This window comes from Callorhinus ursinus, unplaced genomic scaffold (genome assembly GCF_003265705.2).
Source record: "Callorhinus ursinus isolate GAN/ISIS: 27379988/994484 unplaced genomic scaffold, GSC_fseal_2.0 scaffold19, whole genome shotgun sequence".
Taxonomy (NCBI): domain Eukaryota; kingdom Metazoa; phylum Chordata; class Mammalia; order Carnivora; family Otariidae; genus Callorhinus; species Callorhinus ursinus.
In genome coordinates this window covers 7469377-7484132 of record NW_027397081.1, presented here as the reverse complement: position 1 = coordinate 7484132, position 14756 = coordinate 7469377, and the positions used below count along the sequence as shown (strand labels likewise).

The window sequence follows — 14756 nt, the reverse complement described above, 5'->3', positions numbered from 1 at the left end:
ACCCACCACTCCAGCAACCCTCAGTTTGTTTCCTGAGATTAAGAATTCCTCATATCAGTGAGGTCATATGATACATGTCTTTCTCTGATTGACTTATTTTGCTCAGCATAACACCCTCCAGTTCCATCCATGTCTTTGCAAATGGCAAGATTTCATTCCTTTTGATGGCTGCATAATATTCCATTGTGTATATATACCACATCTTCTTTATCCATTCATCTGTTGATGGACATCTTAGCTCTTTCCACAGTTTGGCTATTGTGGATATTGTTGCTATAAACTTCGGGGTGCACGTACCCCTCCGGATCCCTACATTTGTATCTTTGGGGTAAATACCCAGTAGTGCAACTGCTGGATGTGTATAAAGCCATGAATTCTATGTGCAGTATTCCCCTAGCGCTGGAGTTCTGCTGTTCTCATTGATCGTTAAACTTGGTCTTGGCTGGCTGTTTGTGCTGATCTTCTGGGGGAGGGGCCTGTTGCCGTGGTTCCCAGATGTCTTTGCCGGAGGTGGAATTGCCCCGCCCTTGCCAGTCCAGGCTAAGTCATCTGCTTGGGTTTGCTCTCGGGAGCTTTTTTTCCCTGCAAGCTTTCCATACAGCTTTGGAGGACCAGGGTGAAAATGGCGGCTTCCCAATCTTCACTCTGTAGGAGCCGAGAACTTGGGGGCCCCGCTCCTCAGTGCGCCCCCAGAGAAAAGCAGTCAGTCACTCCTTTGTCCCCGGTCTCTGGCTGCACTCCATGCTCACCCGGCCTGTGACCGAGCGTTTCTATCTCTGGGTCATGATCCCATGTGGAGTCTCCAAACCCAGCAGATCCCTGTGGTGTGCTCCTGGGCAGCTCCTCCCGGGGGAGAAAGGGAAGTCTCCCTGGATCTGCCACTTGTTGGGTCCCTGCTGGAGGAGCAGTGGCCCGACTGTGCCGTGGATCACAGTTTATGGCCACCCCAAGCTGAGAGCCCGCGCCTCGGCTCCGTCTCTGCAGCCGGCTTCCCCACTCCGATACCCGGGAGCTCTGCCGCACTCAGGCTCCCCCGGTCCTTCTGTGACCCCGAGGGTCCTGAGACCACACTGTCCCGCAAGGGTTCCACCCCCAGCTTAGCCACTGGAGTGACGTCCCTCCGTGGAGCCGTCTTCTAAAAGTTCCGATTTTGTGCTCCGTGGCTCTAGCACTTGCTAGAAGTGGCCGACAGAGGCCCCCTCCCCCGCCATCTATCCTCCCGAATATCGCCTCGGATTCACTGCTCCGCACGTCCTACCTTCCAGAAAGTGGTCGCTTTTTTGTTCAGAGAGTTGCCACTATTCTTTTCTTTGATCTCCTGTTGAGTTTGTAGGTGTTCAGAATGGTTTGATCCCTATCCAGCTGAATTCCTGGGACCAGATGAAATCCAGGTCTCCTACTCCTCCGCCATCTTGCTCCGCCCCGCCTGTTAATTTCATCTTAATGTGTCATTTAAAGATACTGTTTTCTTTTTTTAAATCTTAATATTTAATTCAGTGGCCCAAATATTCTGTCATGTCCATGTACAACCAAGACAAATGCATCAATTAAAAAAATTTCCCATATTCTCTTTGAGTCTATTTTTGAACTTTCTAACCCTACTCCATTAATCTATGTGTGGACTCTCTCAACAGTACCACACTCGTGATTATTGTAGATTTATATTATATCTTGAAGTGAGATAGTGACTATTTTTAATTATCAAACTTCCAAGGAAAGGTTAATGTGAAAAAGTAAAGTTAAAAGAAATTCCAAAACTATAGTATCTTTTCTCTTGTGAGTTAAATTTAAGAGAAATGTGGGCAGTATGGACACACATACCTTTAAACACTGTTGTGGCACTGCTTAGTAGAGATTGAAGTTTTGTATCATATGTCAATCTTGAATTTTTGGAGTTTCTTAAAATTCTAGTATAGTTAACAGCATTTTATTAGTTTCAAGTGTACAATATAGTGCTTCAGCACTTCCATACATCACGTGATGCTCATCACAAGGGCCCTCCTTCATCCCCATCACCTGTTTCACCCATTCCCCCACCCATCTCCCCTCTGGAGTTAAGAGTCTGTTTCTTGGTTTGCCTCTCTCTCTTTTTTTCTCCCTTTGCTCATTTGTTTTACTAAATTCCACATATGAGTGAAATCATATGGTATTTGTCTTTCTCTGACTGACTTATTTAGTTTCGCATAAATACTCTCTAGCTCCATCTAAGATATCATTTTTCTGGCTGAATAATATTCCATTTGTGTGTGTGTGTGTGTGTGTGTGTGTACACTTACTACATCTTTCTTATTCATCTTTCAAGAGATACTTAGGCTACTTTCATAGTTTGGCTATTGTAAATAATGCTGCAATAGACATAGGGGTGCATGTATCTCTTTGAAAAAGTCTTTTTGTATTTTGGGGCTAAATACCCTGTAGTAGGATTACTGGGTCATAGGGTAGGTCTATTTTTAACTTTTTGAGGAATCTCCATACTGTGTTGCATAGTGGGTGCAACAGTTTGCATTCCTACCCACAATGCAAGAGGGTTCTTTTTTCTCCACATCCTCACCAACACTTCTTGTTTCCCGTGTAACTGATTTTAGTCATTCGGACAGGTGTGAGGTGATATCTCACTGTGGTTTCGGTTTGCATTTCCCCGATGATGAGTGATGTTGAGCATCTCTTTATGTGTCTGTTGGCCATCTGGATGTCTTCTTTGGAGAAATCTCTGTTCATGTCTTCTACCCACTTTTAAATTGGATTACTTGTTTTTTGGATGTTGAGTTGTGTGAGTTCTTTCTATATTTTGGATACTAACCCTTTATTGGATATGTCATTAGTAAATGTCTTCTCCCATTCCGTAGGTTATCTTTTAGTTTTCTTGGTTGTTTCCTTTGTTGTGCAGAAGCTTTTTATTTTGATGTAGTCTCAATAGTTTATTTTTGCTTTTATTTCCGTTGCTTCAGGAGACATGCCTGGGAAAATGTTGCTATGGCTGATATCAGAGACATTACTGCCTGAGCTCTGTTCTAGGATTTTTATGGGTCTCAGGTCTCACATTTAGTACTTTAATCCATTTTGAGTTTATTTTTATGTATGGTGTAACAAAGTGGTCCAGTTTCATTTTTTTTGCAGGTGTCCAGTTTTTTCAACACCATTTATTGAAAAAAGTGTCTTTTTTTCCATTGGATATTCTTTCCTTCTTTGTTGAACATTAATTGACTATATAATTGAAGGTTTATTTCTGGGTTTTCTCCTCTGTTGCATTGACCTAATGGGTCTCTTTTAGTGCCAGTATCCTACTGTTTTGATTACTATGGCTTTGTAATAGAGCTCCAAGTCTGGAATTGTGATACTTGCAGCTTTGCTATTCTTTTTCAAAATTGCTTTGGCCATGTGGAGTCGCTCGTGGTTCCATATAAATTTTAGGATTGTAGGTTCTAGTTCTATGAAAAATGCTGTTGGTATTTTTTAGGGATTACATTAAATGTGTAGATTGCTTTGGTTGTATAGATATTTTAACAATATTTGTTCTTCCAATCCATGAGCATGAAATGTCTTTCCATTGCTTGTGTCCTCTTCAGTTTCCTTCATCAGTGTTTATTGTTTTCAGAGTACAGGTTTTTCACCTCCTTGGTTAAACTTATTCCTAGATATTTTATTATTTTTGGTGTAATTGTAAATGGCATTGTTTTCTTAATTTCTATTTCTGTTGATTCATTGTTAGTGTATAGAAATGCAACAGATTTCTGTACATTGATTTTGTATCCTGTGACTTTACTTAATTCATTTATCAGTTCTAGTAGCTTTTTGGTGGAGTTTTTAGGGTTTTCTATATTAGCATAATTCATCTACAAATAGTGGCAGTTTTACTTATTTCTTACCAATCTGGATGCCTTCTATTTCTTTTTCTTGTGTGATTTTTGTGGCTAAGACTTCCAGTATTAGGTTGAATAAAAGTGATGAGAATGGACATCCTTGTGTTGTTCCTGACCTTTGGGGAAAGCTCTGTTTTCCCCCATTGAATATAATGTTAGCTGTGGGTTTTTCCTATATGGACTTTATTATGTTGAGGTATATTCCCTCTAACCCTATTTTATTGAGGGCATTTTATCATGAATGGAAGCTGTACTTTGTCAAATTCTTGTTTGGCATCTATTAATATGATCATATGGTTTTTATCCTTTGTCTCATTGGTGTGATGTATCACATTGATTGCTTCGCAAATATTGAACTGCCCTTGCATCCCAGGAATAAATCCCACTTGATCTTGGTGAAGGATTTCTTTAAATGCATTGTTGCATTCAGCTGGCTAGTATTTTGTTGAGGATTTTTACATATATGTTCATTGGAAGTATTGGCCTGTAGTTTATTCTTTCTCTCTCATGCACGTACTCTTTCTCTCTCTCTGTGGTGTGTTTATCTGGTTTTGGTATCAAGGTGATGCAGGTCTCCTAGAATGGATTTGGAATTTTTCCTTCTATATTTCAGAATAGTTTGAGAAGAATAGGTATTAATTCTTCTTTGAATGTTTGGTAGAATTAGCCCATGAAGTTTTCTGGTCCTGGACTGTTGTTCACTGGGAGTTATTTTATTACTTATTGAATCTCCTTGGTGATAATCTGTTCAAATTCTCTATTTCTTCCTGGTTCAGTTTTGGTGGTTATATGTTTCTAGGAATTTATCCATTTCTTCTTGTTTGTCTAATTTGTTGGCATCTAGTTTTTCATAATATTCCCTGAAAATTGTATTTCTGTGGTGTTGGTTATTTCATTTGTGAATTTGAATCCTTTTTCTCTTTTTGATGAGTCTGGCTAGTAGTTTATCAGTTTTATTAATCTTTTCCAAGAACCAGCTCCTGGTTTCATTGACCGGTTCTATTTTTTTTAGTTTCTATGTCATTTATTTCTGCTTTAGTCTTTATCATTTCCTTCCTTCTGCTGGTTTTAGGTTTTGTTCTTTTCTAGCTCTTTTAGGTGTAAGTTAGGTTGTTCGACATTTTTCCTGCTTCTTGAGTAGGTCTGTATTGCTATAAACTTCCCTCTTAGAACTGTTTTTGCTATATCCCAAAGGTTTAGGACTGTTGTGTTTACATTTTTATTTCTTTCCATGTACTTTTTTATTTCTTCTTTGATTTCTTGGTTGACCTATTCATTATTCCTATTCATTATTTAGTAGCATGTTATTTAACCATGTATTTGTGGTCTTTCTAGATTTTTTTCTTGTGGCTGATTTCTAGTTTCATAGCATTGCAGTCAGAAAAGATGCATGGTATGACTTTGATCTTTTTGGTGAGGCTTGTTTTGTGGCCAAATATGTGATCTATTCTGGAGAATGTTCCATGTGCACTTGAAACGAATGTGTATTCCACTGTTTGAAGATGGAGTGTTCTGAATATATCTGTTAAATCCATCTGGTCCAATGTGTCATTCAAAGCCAGTGTTTCCTTATTGATCTTCTGTTTGGATAATCTGCCAATTGATGTAAGTGGAGTGTTAAAGTCCTCTACTATTACTGAATCACTATTGATTAGTTCCTTTATGTTTATTATTAACTGTTTTATGTACTTGGGTGTTCCTATGGTGCATGCATAAATGTTTACAAGTGTTATATCTTCTTGTTGGATTATCCCCTTTATTATTACATCATGCCCATTTCTCTTGTTACAGTCTGTTTTAAGGTCTGTTTTGTCTGATATAAGTATTGCTACTCTGGGTTTCTCTTGACATCCAGTTGCATGATAGATGTTTCTCCATCCCCTCACTTTCAATCTGCAAGTGTCTATAGGTCTGAGATGAGTCTCTTGTAGGGAGCATATAGATGGGTCTTGTTTTTTTATCCACTCTGTCATTCTAGGTCTTTTGATTGGAGCATGTAGTCCATTTCCATTCAAAGTAATTATTGATAGGTATTTATTGTCTTTTTGTTACTTGTTCTGGTGGTGTTTTTGTAGTTTTACTTTGATCCTTTTGCTCTTTCATGGTTTGCTAGTTTTCTTTAGTGATATACTTGGATTCCTTTCTCTTCATTCTTTGCATGTCTATTAGTAGTTTGCGATTTGTGGTTACCATTAGGTTTGTATGTGTCGTCTGCATAGAGCAATCTATATGAAGGTGATGGTTGCTTAACTTTGAACCCATTCTCTATTCCCACCCTCCCCCCTCCCCAACATGTTAGGTATATAATGTCATATTTTACATCTTTTTATTTTGTGAATCCCTTGACTAAATTTTTACAAAAATAAGTATTGCTTTTGTGTTTCCTACTTTTTGTACTGTCACTTATGGTCTTTCCTTTCCACTCAGAGTTCCCTTTAATATTTCTTGCAGGGCTGGTTTAGTGGTCAAGAGTTTTTGTCTAGGAAACTCTTTATCTCTCCTTCTATTCTGAATGACAGCTTGCTGGATAGAGTGTTCTTGGCTGCGGAGTTTTTCCTTTTAGCATAGATATTCTTTGCTATTTGATTTTCTTCCTGAATGTTTTATCTATTAACACAAGTGGGCTGTAAAGTCCCCTACTTTTATTTTATTGCTGTCAATTTCTCCCTTTTTGTCTGTTAATATTTCCTTATGCATGCATTTGCTTTAATATTGAGTGAACTTCTAATTGTTATGCACTATTGTTAGATTGATTATTATTGTGTAATGCTCTTCTTTGTCTCTTGTTACACTTTCTGTTTTAAAGTCTGTTTTGTCTGATGTAAGTATTCCTACCCCGGCCTTTTTTTCCTTTCCTTTACATGGAAGATCTTATTCCATCTGCTTACTTTCAATCTGTATGTTTCTTGAGGTCTGAAATGAGTCTCTTCTGGCAGTATGTAGATGGGTCTTTTTAAAATCTATTCTGTCACCCTGTGTCTTTTGATTGGAGCATTTAAACCACTTAAAGTTACTGCTCTGAGGATCGCTGGAGGGGAGGTGGGTGGGGGTATGGCATAACCGTGGAGGGCGTTAAGGAGGGCACGTGATGTCATGAGCACTGGGGGTGTTGTATACAACTAACTGAACTCTACCTCTGCAACTAATGATACATCATGTTAATTGAATTTAAATAAAAATAAAAATTTAAAATTTATTGTTGATAGGTATTTACTTATTGCCATTTTCTTAATTGTTTTCTGGTTGTTTTTGCTACCCTTTGTTTCTGTTTCTTGCTCTCTTGTGATTTATGAGTTTCTTTAATGTTATGCTTGAGTTTCTTTTTGTATTTTTTCTTTTTTTTAAGATTTTATTTATTTATTTGATAGAGACACAGCGAGAGAGGGAACACAAGCAGGGGGAGTGGGAGAGGGAGAAGCAGGCTTCCCGCGGAGCAGGGAGCCCGATGTGGGACTCGATCCCAGGACCCTGGGGTCATGACCTGAGCCAAAGGCAGATGCTTAATGACTGAGCCACCCAGGTGCCCCTCTTTTTGTATTTTATATACCTTTGGTTTTTGGTTTGGTTTGATGTCACCATGAGGTTCATAGACAACATCCTAAGTCTGTAGTAGTCTATATGAAATTGATAATTACTGAAGTTCAAAAACATTCTTACAGAATTCCATTTTTATGCCCCTCTACATTTTATGTGTATGTTGTCATATTTTGCATCTTTTTATTTCGTAAGTCCCTTAACTAATTTTTTAGGTATAATTGATTTTACCACTTTTGCCTTTTAGCCTTCATCCTAGTTTCATAGTGAATGACCTACTACCTTTACTATGTTTTTAGTCATGAAATTTTTTTCTTTTATAATTCTAATTAAGGCCTTTTCTTTCCACTTAAAGAAGTCCTTTAACAGTTTTTGTAAGGCCGCTTTGTTTGTTTGTTTGTTTTTTGGTGTAAAAAGATGGTTTTATTAAAGCATGGGACAGGACCTGTGGGCAGAAAGAGCTACCTATGTAAGGCTGACTTAATGGTGATAGACTCTTAACTTTTTGTTTGTCTGGGAAACTCTATCTCTCCTTCGATTCTGAATAATAACTTTGCTCAGGATCATATTTTTGGTTGTAGGTTTTTTTCTTTTATGTTGGATATAATCATGCCATTCCTTTCTGGTTGTTGCATTTTCTGCTGGAAAATCAGTGATAGTGTAGCAGTTGATAGGGTTTCCTTTATACATAACTAATTGCTTTTCTCTTGCTGCTTTTAAAATTCTCTCTCCATCTTTAATCTTTGACATTTTAATTATTATACATTGTGGCCTAAACCTCTTTGCATTCATGTTGATTGGATCCCTCTCTGCTTCCTGAAGCTGGATGTCAGTTTCCTTCTCCACATTAGGGAAGTTTTCAGCTCTTATTTCTTCAGATAGATTTTTCTGTCCACTTATTTCTCTTTTCCTTCTGGGACCCCCAAAACATGCGTATTCTCTTGATATTATCCATGAGATCCATTCATTTATCCTCATTTTTAAAATTCTTTTTTTTCTTTTTGCTGTATAGCATGGGTGCTTTCCATTACCCTGTCTTCCAGATCACTGATTCTTTCTTCCACATTCTCTAATCTCTTTGTTGATTACCTCTTGTGTATTTTTCATTTCAGTTATTCTTTGATTCTGATTGTTTCTTGTTTCCATTTGCTATCTCTTTGTTGAAGCTGTCACTGAGTTCATCCGCCTTTGACTCCAGTTGGGTGAGCATCTTTATGACCACTTCTTTGAACTCTTTATTGGGTAGGTTGCTTTTCTCTGTTGCATTTATTCCTTTCTGAGGTTTTATCTTGTTTTATTTGAAGCATATTCCTCGTTCTTGCTTGACTATCTGTGTTTGTTCCTATGAATTATGTGGAATAGCTACTATTGCTAAAATTGAAGGAATGATTTGTGGATGATTGTCCCGTTTGTAGATTTTGTACATTTGGTGATTTTGACTGGCTGGCTGGAGCTGTGGTTGGCATTGGATGGGGGTCCCAGGGCATTCTGTGCTAGAGCCTATATGGTGTGATGGCTGGAGTTGACCTGGCAGTGAGCTGAGGTGATCTCTGGGCTCTCCACACAGAGAGCTCCTGGTTGGACAGCTGAAGCCAATTTGAACATGTTTTGGGCAGTCCCATGGCTCTCTCAGAAATCTGAAGCCTGAGTGGGTGCAACCTGGGTAGTCCCAGGGCTATCTCACAGAGGGCACCCTTTCAGGATATATAAAGCTGGAGTGGGTGCCGGCCAGGGAGGTCCTGGTGCCCTCTGTGCTGAGGATGCCCTGGGTGTACAGTTGAAGCAGAGTGGGTGCAAGCTTCGGTGTCCTGGGTACTCTGTACAGGGGATACCCTTGTGGGGTGGCTGGAGTTGATGCAGCTACAGGCTGGGATATTGTGGCATGCTACAAAAAAGGGGTGCCCTGGCAGGGTGGTGTAGCCAAGGTAGGTGTGGGTGAGGGAATCCTGGTACAATCCTGGCCAGATTGCTGAAACTGAAGTGGGTGCAAGCTTGGGGGGTTCTGGAATGCTCTGTGAGTCGTCTGAAGCTGAGCTAGTATGGGCCTGGGTGTTCCGGGTTGCTTTGTGCCTGTGTCACTTGGGCAAGATGGAGGGAGCTGTAGTTAGTACTGGCCATGGACATCCCGCTGTGGATCACTCTGGGGCTGTCTCGGTGGGATGGCTAGGGTTGGCGTGCCTAGAGGCCCGGGTCTCACTGAACTGGTAGGTCAGCAATGGTGCCCAGACCTGCTCCAGTTCATGCTATCAAGGTGAAGGGGTAATGTAAACAGTGGTGCTTGCCAGTGCCTCTGACCCACAGAGAGCTCCAGTAGCTTCCCTGCCATCTGGCAGAGTTCTAGGGCTGCATCTTTTATAGTCTTTTTTTTTTTTTTAAGGATTTTTATTTATTTATTTGAGAGAGAGAGAATGAGAGAGAGAGCACATGAGATGGGGGGAGGGTCAGAGGGAGAAGCAGACTCCTTGCCAAGCAGGGAGCCTGATGCGGGACTCGATCCCGGGATTCCAGGATCATGACCTGAGCCGAAGGCAGTCGCTTAACCAACTGAGCCACCCAGGCGCCCTATAGTCTTGTTTTTTAAACCACATCTTTTTTCTGTGCCCCAGGGCATCTGGGGCTGATATGGCTAAGGGCCTGGGGCTTGCTGGCTGGGGCATCTGGACCTGTTCCCATCTGCACTATCAAGGTGGAGGGGGTACATACACAGTGCTGCTCACTGGGGTCTTGGGGCCTGCCGTGGGGAAACAGCTGGGGCTGGCTGTGGGCTAGGGTCCTGGGGCTGGCTGGGGTGGCAGGCAGGGGTGGCGGGGGGGGGGCAGGAGGGTGCTAGAACCCTTCTCCTGTGTCTGCCATCAGAGTGGAGGGGGGATACAAGCTGTTGTATTCGCCAGCAGCCCTGACCCCGGAGAGAGTCCCAGCAGCCCCCTTGCCGTTTAGGGCTGGTTCCTTTATATTCTGGTCATCCTTTTCAACTTCAGGTTTTTTTGGGGGGGGTGCCCCAGGGCAGACAGATCTGCTCCGGGTCCCTGAGTCCTTCTCCCCACTGCATGTCCTTTGGTGTGCAGAAGCTGTTCCATCAGCCCTCAGTTCTTCTTCAAGAGGACCTGCTACATGCAGGTGCAGATTTGGGGTGGCTCATGAACATGTGGCGTGTCCATGAAGGAGGTGAGTTCACCACCTTCTGAGTTGCCATCTTGGACCCTCCAACTTTGGAGCAGCAACTTTAGGGCTGGGGGTCAGGAAGGCTTTGAGGACAGACTGAAGAAGTACAGGAAGGAAACATGCAGTGACGTGGGGATAAGAGCAGGGGGAGAGAGCGGAGAGCAGAAGTGCCCCGGTGGTGGGAGGCGGGTGGGTTGGGAAGCTGCCGGGAGGCCAGTGAAGGGGCCGGATTTCCACAGAGCAGAGCCCAAGAGACCCTGCTTCCCGAGGGTGACGATGGTGCGGTTTGCTGCCTGTGGAGCGCCCGGGGGAGCCGGGTGACCGTGCGGGGTGGGACCTGTCCTGAGAGGCATCGGAAGACGCGCCCATGGGGGACGCTCTGTGCTGGGAGCAGCCTCAGCTCTGCGCCCGGAGTGGGGAAGACCGAGGCCAGGCCCGCGGGGGCAGCTAACCCGGACGCCCTTGGCCGTGGCAGGCTCTCACGGTGGTGAGCACTGATGGGCTGGCCAGATCTAGGCATTTGGCCTCACATTTTGCAACTGGATGCCTTTCACCCGGAGCAGTGAGGTGAGGCCCAGAGGATGAGTGTGCAAAGCCACTGGAGGGTTTCCAGCACGAGAGTGCCCGACCTTCTTCACAGTGGTGAGAATATTCTTGTAGCTATGTGGAGGGTGGGTCTGGGTGGCGAGGGGGCAGGGGAGACAAGAATTGGGAAGAAGAGGTCTCAATGTTCTAGAAGTTCTTTATAGGCCAGGGCCGGACAGGTATTGACATTGGGCTAGCTGCCCTGGACCCGGAACACTGGCAGTCTTTGTGATGGGCACAGGATTTTACATGTCCTGGATGGCCGTGTGGCCAAACCCTTATCCAGCATCAGCCAAATTAAAAGTCTGATTTGATGTGACTTCGGAGGTGGGTCCTTACATGGGCTCCTGTCCACCCCCTTAGTTGGTCTTATTGATCCTCTCACAGGGAGGAGAAATTGCTGCAGGCCCCCATTGCCGACCCTCTTCTAGATTTTTCATCTTCCTCAAAATTGTGATCTGCCATTTACTTTCTGTTTAAAAACCTCCAGTATTTTTACTGGCCCCAGTATTGGCTCTTTGCAGGGACCCCACACCCCAATTCTTGAGAAGGCAGCCATGACAAAATGGAGGGGCCATTGATGAGGGCCCCAGTCCTGAGCTTCTCAAGCAGGGGCATCTACCGTCTGGCCTCTGTGTATTTCCTAGCTTGCTCCCATGAGCTCAGTAACTCAGCCAGTCTAGGGGCACCTGGATGGCTCAGTCGGTTAGGCATCTCACTCTTGATCTCAGCTCAGGGCTTGATCTCAGGGTCATGAGTTCAAGCCCCGAGTTGGGCTCCATTCCCCACTGGGTGTGGAGCCCACTTAAAAAAAATATTTTGGCCACTCTCAACCCTCTGTCCTTGGAAGGTGCTCTGACAACACCCCCTTCTCTCTGTGCACATTTCTTCTGACTTTTATGTTCTCTGCTCCTTGCTCCCTTTTCCCTGGACTAGGATCTTTCCAGGTCAGAAGCCAAGTGACATAATAGCTAATGTGTAGCCCTGGACGTGAAGCAGGTGGTGGTAACCATCAGTTCTCTCCATATATTGTCTTCGTCAGCACCTACCTCAGCAAGAGCTAATTTAGCAATTGATGAATGAATGAATGAATGAATGAGTCAAAGAAAAAAAATGAACCCGACACAGCCACCGCTCTTGTGGTACACCTGATTTGGGCCAAGGGAGAAAGACCATGGGCAAGCTAGCCAACTCCTCGAAATCCAACACCCCACAGAGGTCTGTCCGAAGAGAGTGTGGGCCTCACTTCTGTGAGAAAGGCTGGAGGGAGATGTTGGCGTTTATGTGGAGCCAAGCATTCTGTCTTGGCCGGTGAAGCAGGGATGCCTGTAGGCCGCTGCCTGGAAGGCTGGGAGCCTTGCCAGCTGCTGGTTGGGAAGGGTCAGGGGTCTAGAGTCTGCGATGGGTGTGGGGTGAGATGGGGCATCTGGAGGTCACTGTGACTGGGTGGACTTTGACTATCATAAGGCTTTCTGTCTTCATCATACAGGCAGTGTATGTGCTGGGGATGAGCTGGAGGTGGGGGTCCAAAGGCTTCTAGGAAGCGTGTCAGTAGAAGGTTAACTTTAGCTAGAGGGAGGGTTGGGGGGAGGCTGGGAGGCTGTGGCTCCCGGGGGCCTGAGTCAGAGCAGGGGTTTGGAGTTGGGGGGCAGGAGGTGATGAACGTGAGCTCTACCAAGAGGGCTGAATGGAGGGCTTGGGAACTGCCGTGCGTGTGGTGTGAGGGAAGGAGGGAGCGGGGTGCGAGGTGCGGGTCTCCTGCTGCAAACCGTGTCTTTCAGCCCCTGTTGTGTCCCAGCCTCTGGCGCTGGGCATTCTACACAGGTATTTTATTTTACTGACAGCCCTGGAAGTTTGGGGAAAAGCTCTCCCGTTTCAATAGAGGAAGTGGGTGAGCTTCACGATAAAGGACTTAGCAGTGCAAGGTCGCGCGTGTGGCATGGGGGCATCGGATTGGTACCAGGGTCTGTCTGGCTGCCAAGTTCATGCGCTTCCCGCTGCACCCCAGTACCTCACCTTCCCCCAGCGGAGAGGAGGCAGACCCTCGCCAGTTCTGGTGTCACCGGCTGGAGGTGGGAACAGGGGAATTCTTCCATAGGAGCTTCCAGTTCCTTCCACCCAGCTCTCCTCGCAGCTACTTTTCCTGCTTTGCCCAAGTGTTGCTGTGAACTTCCGTCTTCTGCTTTACAACCGGAAAGAGCCAGGGCCTCTCAGAATGCGCTCTTCTCCTCTGGGAGGACAGTGAGCCTTAGGGCTGTGTGGGCAGAGCTTAGCGGGCGGTGGCAGGGGATGCTGTACCCTGACCCGAGGCTGACTCGGGGGGTGGGGGGTTGTGCTTGTCCCCCCCAGGTTAGCAGAGAATGCTTGGAAGGCAGCCCGGGGGCAGTGCTGCCCGTTGAGATGGACAAACAGCCCTGCAAGAAAGCCAGCTGTGACACTGTCCCCTGGCTTCTGCTAGGACCTCTAGAGCCTGGCTGCTCGATCCTTGATGCACGTATATCTTTGCAACATAACTGGAGCTTGTGCCTGGATTCAAACGTTCCCTGCATCACCCCCTTAACCACGAGGCATGTCCTGCTCCCCATCCAGAAAGTGGCATTGGAAGTCTGTATATTAAATTCGTGTTTGATGGATCAGGATCTTCCAAGGCCATTTGTCCTCTTTGCCCACCCCCATGACCACGGCCACCTGGTGAGCTGCTCAGTGTCACCAGGCAGCCTCTGGCGGCGGGGCTGGGGGTGGGAGGGGGTGGGGAGGAGCAGAGCTATGGAGCCTGGTTTTTCTGCATGACTGGGAACCAGGGAGGGTGGGGTGGGGAGGGCAGCGTGTGAAGACAGGGGGCCTGATGGAGGCCATGAGGTTTTTCAGAACCTGGGGCTGGTGGAGCCTCTCTCTGCTGCCCTTGGGCCAGTGGCGGCCTCCAGTCCCGCTCAGGCCCCCGCCCATGGCTGTGGGCCACCCGAGTGCATGTAGGCCACGCCGCTGAGCTTGGACTAGAAGAACATGCCTTTGCTCTGCATCTCCCTTGAAAGATTCAGATTCACCTCATTTTAGTGCGCGTTGCATTCGCAACTTGCAGTGTGCTTTGTCCTCGCCGTGTTAATGTGGTAGCATACATAGCAAACCCACAAGTCTCCCCCGGGGTGGACTGAATAGCTTTTCATGTGGTTACAATTGTGTTTGCCATCTCCCAGAATCTTTCCACATGCACATTCAAAAGTTACTCGAATGAACGATAATCACAGGTTTGGAAAGTGGAGTGTAGAGAGAGGAGCTGTGAAGGCTGGGGGTGGAGAAACCTGCGTCCTGGGACCCAGTGTTAGGTGCTGGCAGGGCTCACGGGGCTGGAGGGTGGCCGGGCTGGGACGGGAGAAGGGCAGGGCGTTGGGTGAGTGGGATGTGCTTTTCAATTGTGCACTTCCTGCCCCTCACTGAGCTCTCCTGGGGAACGGAAGAGAATCTGCTGGGCCACCTAATTAAACTTGTCTGGCTCTAATCTCATGCTGGATTTGTGCAAACAGAAGGCCTGGGAACTGCAAATGGCAGCCCCTTCGCATGAAAGGTGTTGTATTTGCAGTGGGCATTGTGAGAGTCTGCAAGCTAAGTGGGGCTTTG

The 14756-nt window shown here is 45.3% G+C and overlaps 1 protein-coding gene across 1 annotated transcript in view; it reads left to right on the top strand.

The window, feature by feature from the left end:
* The window catches only part of FDX1 (ferredoxin 1), a 190135-nt gene that overhangs the window by 166903 nt on the left and 8476 nt on the right, over window positions 1-14756 (top strand). The gene's annotated exons all lie outside the window — the stretch shown is intronic.